Source organism: Schistocerca americana, unplaced genomic scaffold (genome assembly GCF_021461395.2).
Source record: "Schistocerca americana isolate TAMUIC-IGC-003095 unplaced genomic scaffold, iqSchAmer2.1 HiC_scaffold_1200, whole genome shotgun sequence".
Taxonomy (NCBI): Eukaryota; Metazoa; Arthropoda; class Insecta; order Orthoptera; family Acrididae; genus Schistocerca; species Schistocerca americana.
In genome coordinates, this window is record NW_025725265.1 from 1 (window position 1) to 12,500 (window position 12,500).

The 12,500-nt window shown below is 54.7% G+C and overlaps 2 non-coding genes and 1 pseudogene across 2 annotated transcripts; all 3 read right to left on the reverse strand.

Annotated features, from left to right (window-relative positions):
• On the reverse strand, positions 1-3,016 carry LOC124563394 (annotated as a pseudogene; the record flags this gene model as incomplete).
• Positions 3,017-3,204: 188 nt separating this feature from the next.
• On the reverse strand, positions 3,205-3,360 carry LOC124563397. The gene has a single exon (XR_006970147.1). It is a non-coding gene; the product is annotated as a 5.8S ribosomal RNA (ribosomal RNA).
• A 352-nt stretch (positions 3,361-3,712) lies between these two features.
• On the reverse strand, positions 3,713-5,622 carry LOC124563398. The gene has a single exon (XR_006970148.1). It is a non-coding gene; the product is annotated as a small subunit ribosomal RNA (ribosomal RNA).
• Between the last annotated feature and the right edge of the window lie 6,878 nt (positions 5,623-12,500).

Here is a 12,500-nt window from a genome sequence, read left to right on the forward strand (position 1 = left end):
CTTCTTTCCCCGCTAATTTTTCCAAGCCCGTTCCCTTGGCAGTGGTTTCGCTAGATAGTAGATAGGGACAGCGGGAATCTCGTTAATCCATTTCATGCGCGTCACTAATTAGATGACGAGGCATTTGGCTACCTTAAGAGAGTCATAGTTACTCCCGCCGTTTACCCGCGCTTGCTTGAATTTCTTCACGTTGACATTCAGAGCACTGGGCAGAAATCACATTGCGTCAACACCCGCTAGGGCCATCGCAATGCTTTGTTTTAATTAGACAGTCGGATTCCCCCAGTCCGTGCCAGTTCTGAGTTGATCGTTGAATGGCGGCCGAAGAGAATCCGCGCACCCCGCGCGCCCCCGGAGGAGCACGCTAAGGCGACGCGGCCTCGCAGCAAGGAAGATCCGTGGGAGGCCAAGGCACGGGACCGAGCTCGGATCCTGCACGCAGGTTGAAGCACCGGGGCGCGAACGCCGCGCAGGCGCGCGCATCCTGCACCGCCGGCCAGCACGAGGCCAACCAACGGCGAGAGCAGACCACGCCCGCGCTAAACGCCCGCACTTACCGGCACCCCTACGGCACTCACCTCGCCCAGGCCCGGCACGTTAGCGCTGACCCACTTCCCGACCAAGCCCGACACGCCCCGATCCTCAGAGCCAATCCTTATCCGAAGTTACGGATCCAATTTGCCGACTTCCCTTACCTACATTATTCTATCGACTAGAGGCTCTTCACCTTGGAGACCTGCTGCGGATATGGGTACGAACCGGCGCGACACCTCCACGTGGCCCTCTCCCGGATTTTCAAGGTCCGAGGGGAAGATCGGGACACCGCCGCAACTGCGGTGCTCTTCGCGTTCCAAACCCTATCTCCCTGCTAGAGGATTCCAGGGAACTCGAACGCTCATGCAGAAAAGAAAACTCTTCCCCGATCTCCCGACGGCGTCTCCGGGTCCTTTTGGGTTACCCCGACGAGCATCTCTAAAAGAGGGGCCCCGACTTGTATCGGTTCCGCTGCCGGGTTCCGGAATAGGAAACCGGATTCCCTTTCGCCCAACGGGGGCCAGCACAAAGTGCATCATGCTATGACGGCCCCCATCAACATTCGATTTCTCCTAGGGCTTAGGATCGACTGACTCGTGTGCAACGGCTGTTCACACGAAACCCTTCTCCGCGTCAGCCCTCCAGGGCCTCGCTGGAGTATTTGCTACTACCACCAAGATCTGCACCGACGGCGGCTCCAGGCAGGCTCACGCCCAGACCCTTCTGCGCCCACCGCCGCGACCCTCCTACTCGTCAGGGCTTCGCGGCCGGCCGCAAGGACCGGCCATGACTGCCAGACTGACGGCCGAGTATAGGCACGACGCTTCAGCGCCATCCATTTTCAGGGCTAGTTGCTTCGGCAGGTGAGTTGTTACACACTCCTTAGCGGATTCCGACTTCCATGGCCACCGTCCTGCTGTCTTAAGCAACCAACGCCTTTCATGGTTTCCCAATGAGCGTCGATTCGGGCGCCTTAACTCGGCGTTTGGTTCATCCCACAGCGCCAGTTCTGCTTACCAAAAGTGGCCCACTTGGCACTCCGATCCGAGTCGTTTGCTCGCGGCTTCAGCATATCAAGCAAGCCGGAGATCTCACCCATTTAAAGTTTGAGAATAGGTTGAGGTCGTTTCGGCCCCAAGGCCTCTAATCATTCGCTTTACCGGATGAGACTCGTACGAGCACCAGCTATCCTGAGGGAAACTTCGGAGGGAACCAGCTACTAGATGGTTCGATTAGTCTTTCGCCCCTATACCCAGCCTCCGACGATCGATTTGCACGTCAGAATCGCTACGGACCTCCATCAGGGTTTCCCCTGACTTCGTCCTGGCCAGGCATAGTTCACCATCTTTCGGGTCCCAACGTGTACGCTCTAGGTGCGCCTCACCTCGCAATGAGGACGAGACGCCCCGGGAGTGCGGAGGCCGCCGCCCCGTGAAGGGCGGGGAAGCCCCATCCTCCCTCGGCCCGCGCAAGGCGAGACCTTCACTTTCATTACGCCTTTAGGTTTCGTACAGCCCAATGACTCGCGCACATGTTAGACTCCTTGGTCCGTGTTTCAAGACGGGTCGTGAAATTGTCCAAAGCTGAAGCGCCGCTGACGGGAGCGATTATTCCGCCCGAGAGCATCCCGAGCCAACAGCGGCGCGGGTCCGGGGCCGGGCCAGGTAGGTCCGTCATCCGGGAAGAACCGCGCGCGCTTGCCGGGAGCCCGAGCGCCAAAGGGGCGAATCGACTCCTCCAGATATACCGCCGGGCAGCCAGCCAGGACACCGGGGCTCTGCCCAACAGACGCGAACCGAGGCCCGCGGAAGGACAGCTGCGCACCCGGGCCGTAGGCCGGCACCCAGCGGGTCGCGACGTCCTACTAGGGGAGAAGTGCGGCCCACCGCACACCGGAACGGCCCCACCCCGCGGCGAGTGGAAAGGCAACCGGACACGGCCCCGCCGCGGATTGCTCCGCGCGGGCGGCCGGCCCCATCTGCCGAGGGCGGAGGCCAGTGGCCGGATGGGCGTGAATCTCACCCGTTCGACCTTTCGGACTTCTCACGTTTACCCCAGAACGGTTTCACGTACTTTTGAACTCTCTCTTCAAGTTCTTTTCAACTTTCCCTCACGGTACTCGTTCGCTATCGGTCTCGTGGTCATATTTAGTCTCAGATGGAGTTTACCACCCACTTGGAGCTGCACTCTCAAGCAACCCGACTCGAAGGAGAGGTCCCGCCGACGCTCGCACCGGCCGCTACGGGCCTGGCACCCTCTACGGGCCGTGGCCTCATTCAAGTTGGACTTGGGCTCGGCGCGAGGCGTCGGGGGTAGTGGACCCTCCCAAACACCACATGCCACGACAGGCGGCAGCCTGCGGGGTTCGGTGCTGGACTCTTCCCTGTTCGCTCGCCGCTACTGGGGAATCCTTGTTAGTTTCTTTTCCTCCGCTTAGTAATATGCTTAAATTCAGCGGGTAGTCTCGCCTGCTCTGAGGTCGTTGTACGAGGTGTCGCACGCCACACCGCCAGCCGGCTGTGCACGCTACCGAGTAAGTACCGGTATGCGAACCGCCAGGCGACGGGCGCGCATCGCACATTTCAGGAGGCGCGGCCGGCCCCACAGGCGGCCGCGACGCTCCCAGGTCTGCGAAGCGGGGCAAACGCCGCGCGCTTCAGTATACGTAGCCGACCCTCAGCCAGACGTGGCCCGGGAACGGAATCCATGGACCGCAATGTGCGTTCGAAACGTCCGATGTTCATGTGTCCTGCAGTTCACATGTCGACGCGCAATTTGCTGCGTTCTTCATCGACCCACGAGCCGAGTGATCCACCGTCCTGGGTGATCTTTTCTTAGTTTCCACTGTCTCTTTCAAGACAGTTGCATAGGCGGGACGTAGGCGTGTGGCGGCCCCTGTTCAGCGTTCTGTGTCCAACGGCCTCACGGCCGATGGGCGTCGTACGGCTCCACACCGGAGCGGACAGGCAGTCGGGCGAAAGTCATTCAAAACCGGCGCCAGGCGCCAGGTGCCGCAGGCCAGCCGCTCCAGCGCTTCAGCGCTCGTACCACACAACATTGGCGTTAGTTTTGAGAAGCACGCGTGGTTCCGCACGCGGCGCACGGCTACTGCGAGCCGTACAGGTAGCGTGTTGTGCGCGACACGACACGCACACCGAAAGACATGCAGTCTAGTCGGTAATGATCCTTCCGCAGGTTCACCTACGGAAACCTTGTTACGACTTTTACTTCCTCTAAATGATCAAGTTTGGTCATCTTTCCGGTAGCATCGGCAACGACAGAGTCAATGCCGCGTACCAGTCCGAAGACCTCACTAAATCATTCAATCGGTAGTAGCGACGGGCGGTGTGTACAAAGGGCAGGGACGTAATCAACGCGAGCTTATGACTCGCGCTTACTGGGAATTCCTCGTTCATGGGGAACAATTGCAAGCCCCAATCCCTAGCACGAAGGAGGTTCAGCGGGTTACCCCGACCTTTCGGCCTAGGAAGACACGCTGATTCCTTCAGTGTAGCGCGCGTGCGGCCCAGAACATCTAAGGGCATCACAGACCTGTTATTGCTCAATCTCGTGCGGCTAGAAGCCGCCTGTCCCTCTAAGAAGAAAAGTAATCGCTGACAGCACGAAGGATGTCACGCGACTAGTTAGCAGGCTAGAGTCTCGTTCGTTATCGGAATTAACCAGACAAATCGCTCCACCAACTAAGAACGGCCATGCACCACCACCCACCGAATCAAGAAAGAGCTATCAATCTGTCAATCCTTCCGGTGTCCGGGCCTGGTGAGGTTTCCCGTGTTGAGTCAAATTAAGCCGCAGGCTCCACTCCTGGTGGTGCCCTTCCGTCAATTCCTTTAAGTTTCAGCTTTGCAACCATACTTCCCCCGGAACCCAAAAGCTTTGGTTTCCCGGAGGCTGCCCGCCGAGTCATCGGAGGAACTGCGGCGGATCGCTGGCTGGCATCGTTTATGGTTAGAACTAGGGCGGTATCTGATCGCCTTCGAACCTCTAACTTTCGTTCTTGATTAATGAAAACATACTTGGCAAATGCTTTCGCTTCTGTTCGTCTTGCGACGATCCAAGAATTTCACCTCTAACGTCGCAATACGAATGCCCCCGCCTGTCCCTATTAATCATTACCTCGGGTTCCGAAAACCAACAAAATAGAACCGAGGTCCTATTCCATTATTCCATGCACACAGTATTCAGGCGGGCTTGCCTGCTTTAAGCACTCTAATTTGTTCAAAGTAAACGTGCCGGCCCACCGAGACACTCACTCAAGAGCACCCTGGTAGGATTGCAACGGGGTCCGCCTCGGGACGCACGAGCACGCACGAGGCGCGTCGCACGCCTTCAGCTCGCCCCACCGGCAGGACGTCCCACGATACATGCCAGTTAAACACCGACGGGCGGTGAACCAACAGCGTGGGACACAAATCCAACTACGAGCTTTTTAACCGCAACAACTTTAATATACGCTATTGGAGCTGGAATTACCGCGGCTGCTGGCACCAGACTTGCCCTCCAATAGATACTCGTTAAAGGATTTAAAGTGTACTCATTCCGATTACGGGGCCTCGGATGAGTCCCGTATCGTTATTTTTCGTCACTACCTCCCCGTGCCGGGAGTGGGTAATTTGCGCGCCTGCTGCCTTCCTTGGATGTGGTAGCCGTTTCTCAGGCTCCCTCTCCGGAATCGAACCCTGATTCCCCGTTACCCGTTACAACCATGGTAGGCGCAGAACCTACCATCGACAGTTGATAAGGCAGACATTTGAAAGATGCGTCGCCGGTACGAGGACCGTGCGATCAGCCCAAAGTTATTCAGAGTCACCAAGGCAAACGGACCGGACGAGCCGACCGATTGGTTTTGATCTAATAAAAGCGTCCCTTCCATCTCTGGTCGGGACTCTGTTTGCATGTATTAGCTCTAGAATTACCACAGTTATCCAAGTAACGTGGGTACGATCTAAGGAACCATAACTGATTTAATGAGCCATTCGCGGTTTCACCTTAATGCGGCTTGTACTGAGACATGCATGGCTTAATCTTTGAGACAAGCATATGACTACTGGCAGGATCAACCAGGGAGCTGCGTCAACTAGAGCTGAGCAGCCGGCCGCCCGGGAGTGTGTCCCGGGGGCCCGCGCGAACACGCAAGCGTCCGCTCAATTATTCTGCAAACAGGAGGAGGCTGAGCTCCCCTGCACCATACACCTCGAAACCCTCTCAGGTCCCGGCGGCGCGCAGCGCCGTCCTAAGTACTTGGTCGGGTTCGAGAGAGGCGCAATCGCCCGGAGTTTGGCGAGTAGACGCTTTAGGTGCGACCACCCGTGCTCCCAACTGAGCTTGCCGCTGCCGACAGAGGCCCGGGAGCGTGCTGTCGTGGCATTGCCGGCGGGAGACAACACGCGCCACCTACGGTGACCGGCAGCTCCAACGCCAGCGCCACAGAAGGACAAAAGCCCCACTTGGGTGCCGAAGCGAACTCTCCCAGCACAGCGCACGCGCCAACACGTCCGCACAGCTGCGATACAAACCACCTGCGAGAACCGCAGAGGCGACCGAGCAGCAGACGGCGTCGCGGCGCCGAGCGCCGGGCGGCGGCGCATCCTCAGCGCACACAGTCCTCAATCGGACCAGCACACTGCAGATGTCCACCGCGCTTCGCACCGGGCCCGCGAGGACCTACTTTGGCCGCACGGCGCCGCGTGCAGGGTGCGCCGGCGCGCAGCTGCGCCGCCTGCCGCCTCCGTCGGCCGGCGCGCCTGCCACTGGCCGCCCCCACCAGCCGGCTGTAGCGCGTGCGCCCACGCACCGCACGGCCAACACGCCGGGAGGCCCCCCCTCACCGGCCGGGGACGGTCCCACCCAGCCACCGCCGCGTATCGCTTCACACCCACATGCCATTCACGTTCGTGGGCATGGTGGGTATCGCTGCAACAACCGGTTGGTAGCTCAACCGATCGTCGCCATCACTGATTCACCCCTAGCGAGAACAACCGCACCACAACGGTTTACCAGTTGTTCATTTGCGTAACGTCACCAGCAAACGTAGGCGTCCATCGCCATTTGCAAATTCAACGATTGTTGCATGCCTGTGTCAGGTGTCACGACACACTGTCTGCCCACATACACGCAACAACATGTCCACGCTTAGCGAACACGTGGAAGGTGGCCCCCGTACGTATGCGATGTCCATTGCGCGAACGACTGTCAACCGGCCTCTGTCGCATGTCGCAGATGTGGAACGCAGTGCACCGTGCTATCACGGTGTGTGAGAAGAGACGACTACGTCTGACAACACGCGCCACTACATCAACAGACGGCTCATGCTGATCGCCATCCAGGGCATACCACACTGCAATCCAGCTCTTATAGGGAGACGACACGTAGCTGAGTGCACAACATTTGGACCGCATGGTTCGCCGTTGTTGGCGCAGTCGTTGTACGGTCACATGTACCACGATGTATCATTCAGTACATGAGGACCAATGTGCAGTACAGTGTGTGATTTGGACGTACAACATCAGCGGACAGTTGACACAGGCCGTACCACAGCGTAGGCTAAGTGCTTCGCCATGCGAATGCCAATGAACAACTGCAAATGCCAATGAACAACTGCAAAGGGCATTGAGCATGTACGTCCTGCTGCCATCCACATTACAGTGTATAGCTGCAAGGTGTTTAACATGAAGCGATACACTGGGGACCGGGCAGTGCGAGTAGCAAACTATATTGCGGGGGTTGCAGTTAGGCAACACTACACTAATTTAACGCGTCGTATGACAATTACAGAGCAGGTTAAGGCCCAACGTGTGTTGGGTTAAGGCCCAACGTGTGTTGGGTTAAGGCCCAACGTGTGTTGGGTTAAGGCCCAACGTGTGTTGGGTTAAGGCCCAACGTGTGTTGGGTTAAGGCCCAACGTGTGTTGGGTTACGTTAAGGGGCAATGTGGGTTACGTTAAGGGGCAATGTGGGTTACGTTAAGGGGCAATGTGGGTTACGTTACGGCGCAATATAGGTTACGTTACGGCGCAATATAGGTTACGTTAAGGGGCAATGTGGGTTACGTTACGGCGCAATATAGGTTACGTTACGGCGCAATATAGGTTACGTTAAGGCGCAATATCGGTTACGTTAAGGCGCAATACAGGTTACGTTAAGGCGCAATACAGGTTACGTTAAGGCGCAATACAGGTTACGTTAAGGCGCAATACAGGTTACGTTAAGGCGCAATACAGGTTACGTTAAGGCGCAATACAGGTTACGTTAAGGCGCAATACAGGTTACGTTAAGGCGCAATACAGGTTACGTTAAGGCGCAATGCAGGTTACGTTAAGGCGCAATGCAGGTTACGTTAAGGCGCAATACAGGTTACGTTAAGGCGCAATGCAGGTTACGTTAAGGCGCAATGCAGGTTACGTTAAGGCGCAATACAGGTTACGTTAAGGCGCAATACAGGTTACGTTAAGGCGCAATACAGGTTACGTTAAGGCGCAATACAGGTTACGTTAAGGCGCAATACAGGTTACGTTAAGGCGCAATACAGGTTACGTTAAGGCGCAATACAGGTTACGTTAAGGCGCAATACAGGTTACGTTAAGGCGCAATACAGGTTACGTTAAGGCGCAATACAGGTTACGTTAAGGCGCAATACAGGTTACGTTAAGGCGCAATACAGGTTACGTTAAGGCGCAATACAGGTTACGTTAAGGCGCAATACAGGTTACGTTAAGGCGCAATACAGGTTACGTTAAGGCGCAATACAGGTTACGTTAAGGCGCAATACAGGTTACGTTAAGGCGCAATACAGGTTACGTTAAGGCGCAATACAGGTTACGTTAAGGCGCAATACAGGTTACGTTAAGGCGCAATACAGGTTACGTTAAGGCGCAATACAGGTTAGGTTAAGGCGCAATACAGGTTAGGTTAAGGTACGACATAGGTTAGGTTAAGGTACGACATAGGTTAGGTTAAGGTACGACATAGGTTAGGTTAAGGTACGACATAGGTTAGGTTAAGGTACGACATAGGTTAGGTTAAGGTACGACATAGGTTAGGTTAAGGTACGACATAGGTTAGGTTAAGGTACGACATAGGTTAGGTTAAGGTACGACATAGGTTAGGTTAAGGTACGACATAGGTTAGGTTAAGGTACGACATAGGTTAGGTTAAGGTACGACATAGGTTAGGTTAAGGTACGACATAGGTTAGGTTAAGGTACGACATAGGTTAGGTTAAGGTACGACATAGGTTAGGTTAAGGTACGACATAGGTTAGGTTAAGGTACGACATAGGTTAGGTTAAGGTACGACATAGGTTAGGTTAAGGTACGACATAGGTTAGGTTAAGGTACGACATAGGTTAGGTTAAGGTACGACATAGGTTAGGTTAAGGTACGACATAGGTTAGGTTAAGGTACGACATAGGTTAGGTTAAGGTACGACATAGGTTAGGTTAAGGTACGACATAGGTTAGGTTAAGGTACGACATAGGTTAGGTTAAGGTACGACATAGGTTAGGTTAAGGTACGACATAGGTTAGGTTAAGGTACGACATAGGTTAGGTTAAGGTACGACATAGGTTAGGTTAAGGTACGACATAGGTTAGGTTAAGGTACGACATAGGTTAGGTTAAGGTACGACATAGGTTAGGTTAAGGTACGACATAGGTTAGGTTAAGGTACGACATAGGTTAGGTTAAGGTACGACATAGGTTAGGTTAAGGTACGACATAGGGTAGGTTAAGGTACGACATAGGTTAGGTTAAGGTACGACATAGGTTAGGTTACGGTACGACATAGGTTAGGTTACGGTACGACATAGGTTAGGTTACGGTACGACATAGGTTAGGTTACGGTACGACATAGGTTAGGTTACGGTACGACATAGGTTAGGTTACGGTACGACATAGGTTAGGTTACGGTACGACATAGGTTAGGTTACGGTACGACATAGGTTAGGTTACGGTACGACATAGGTTAGGTTACGGTACGACATAGGTTAGGTTACGGTACGACATAGGTTAGGTTACGGTACGACATAGGTTAGGTTACGGTACGATATAGGTTAGGTTACGGTACGATATAGGTTAGGTTAAGGTACACATTGTTGTAAGGAAAGGTTTAATGGGGGGCGGGGCGGGGCGGCCGGTTTGTTGATTGTGATTATAGTAAGTGGATGCCTGCGGCATCATCTGATTTGCCACGTCAGGATGCACCTTTGGCTCATGACAGGCGGCGCTCTCATTCCATGCTTGTGGCAGACCTGTGTCTTTCATTCCTGCCATTGTTTGTGTGCTGTGAGAGGAGGCAGTATTGTGATGTTGGGTGCACCCCTGTGTAGGACATGTGTGGGTGTTGGTGGCTTGGCTGAGCAATGGTGGTTGTCGGGTGGGTGGGATATTCTGTTTTCTGAGTGGACCTCCCAGTCTGGTTATGACAGTGTGGATTGTCTAATGTGGCGGAGAGGATGCACTGGGTGTTGTTCCATGCTGGTGCTTACATATTGTCTGTGTGCGTGTTACAGGCAGAGAGTAGTGCGTGATAAGGGTGTGTGGCTGACGTGTGGTTGTGATTGTGAGCAGAGTCTTTCAGCATGTATACGGACAGTTGTATACATTATCTGTATTCTGATGGCTCTATCTATTACTAATCAGCGCCGTGTATACGTTTAATCCGGTTCCAGTCGAAACTGTTGTATCTCTGTACATTAGTGACACGGCGAGCCCGCTATGTAGTTACTCGTCTCGGCAGCTTCCACCGGTGTATGGCAAATGATTATAAGGAATCAGTCTAGTCGTCAATACCGATGGTGTGACGTCACATGTCTGGGGTGGGGGACGCTGCGCCCTTCCGGTGGGTCATGGCCTAGAAAGACTCTTCCCACGCAGGGGGGCGTGGACTGTCATTGACTCTTCCAGGTAATATACTTGCCGTACGTTCTTGCGACTGCGAGTGCAACGCTCACCGGTACCGACATGGATGGAGCGCCTCCTAGCTGACCGCTCAGCATCGGCATTCGTACAGAGAGCAACGCGGTCGCGTCTCTAGCTCGTAACTGGTACAGCCCGCAGCTCATGTATAGGGACATTCGGATATGTCGTCTCGATTATAATGGCTCTGCATCATTTACTAATCAGCGCCCTGTGTGTACTAATTCTGGTTCCAGTCAAGTTTTGCTGTTCTATTCCTGTTCAACAGTAGAACGGCGGCTCCACTACGTAGGTACTTCTCTCGGCAGCTTCCCCCGGGTATGGCAATTAATTACAGACATTTTTGTGTACAGACTAGTGCCGGTGTGTTGTGACAATGTCACAGGTCAGGGGTGGGGGAAGCTACGCCCTGCCAAATAGGTGGGTCAGGGCTCGGAAAAACTCTCCCCACACTGGGGGCTCGGACCCTCATTACTCTTCCGAGTAATATATTGAGGAGCGCACTTAGCCATTGCCCCGAGTCTTGGCGACTGCGAGTGCAACGCCCACGGGGACCGACGTGGACGGGGCGCCTCCTAGCTGATCACTCAGCATCGGAATCCGTACAGTGAGTTACGCGATCGAGTCTGTAGCTCGTAATTAGTACAGCTCGCAGCTGGCCAGGCTTACCCACTGTCGAGCCCGGGCACCCTCAGGCTCACCAGTTCTACCCAGCTACACCCGAGTTAGCCACAGGTTCTAGGCCATAAAGCCAAGTCCCAGATGTTCGGGACTCGGACCAAAAATGTTTACTACTCGTGTTGGCTTTAGTCCCACCACGTTAGACGAGTAACCGCCGAGGACATTTTAATTCGGGTCCTCTACCGCACATCTCTTACTGCCTGAGTCGCCCGTTGCCCTGTCGAGACATCAACCAGGGATAAGGTAGAAAACAGGCAGTTTTATAGGTAGCTGCCGTGCGGTCTGCCAAGGGGCTCATCGTATCTCCCGTAGGAGAACTTGGATACTAGTTCACGCGTGAACCGACACCTCCGACGACTACCCCAGCAGCTACCCCACGGTTCCCTTATTAGGTACTCGTTTTTACAAGATGTCTCTTGTCACACAGACGAGTTTCTGTCCGAGGTCGCAACGCGATCCTCTACCACACATCTCCTACTACCGGAAAGCGCCCGTTGCCCGTGGGTTCTACCTTTTGAGGCGCGGGATTGGGTAGCTTTCGGCAGTTTTGTGAGTAAACGCCGTGTGGTCTGCCAAGGGACATCGCCGTTACCACACAGGGTTCGGATACTAGTTCACGCCACCACGTGAACCGACACCTCAGACGGCTATCCCAGCGTTTACCGCTTTTTTGCGTGGTCTTTTACCACCACGCTACTCGTGTTTGCAAGACTCCTCTTGCAGCCAGAGACGAGTTACGGCCGATGCCACCATACGCGGCCCTCTACTGCATTACTGATCTGCCAGTCTCGCCCTTTACCGCCTAGCGCATGTGAGCTAGGGATCGGGTAGAAACATGACAGTTCTAAGGGTAGTTGCCATGCAGTCTGCAGGGTAACATCGTGGCCAAAGGCTCTCGGTTACTAGTGATTCCCACGCTGAAAAACGTGGCCCGACTTCCTCAAACGATGGCCCTGGACAACAACCCTATATTACCATGGACTGGTCTGGCACCACCTATTCAACATATTCGGTAGCAACCCTCCACTACAGAGGGTCCATGTATAGGGACAGCGGGAATGTCGCATATTGGAGATAACTCTTCATGAAACGCATGTTATAGGGGTGGATTGCACATTGCGACTGCGGGAAAAGTCCGCCGTTCATCCGCTGGAGTTGCGAGTTGGGCGGTTGGAGTGGGGCGCAGGTGGAGTGATTGCCGGTCCACGATTTCGTGCGGCAGAGGCGCTGGCGTTGGGGTGCTGTGGTCGACAGAGGACGCAGGCTTTGTGGGTGGGGTCGAAAGATGGGCACTGTGGGCCCATCGATGTCTTGGTCGGCTTGGCGTCTCATAGATGGCGGTATCGTCGTTGC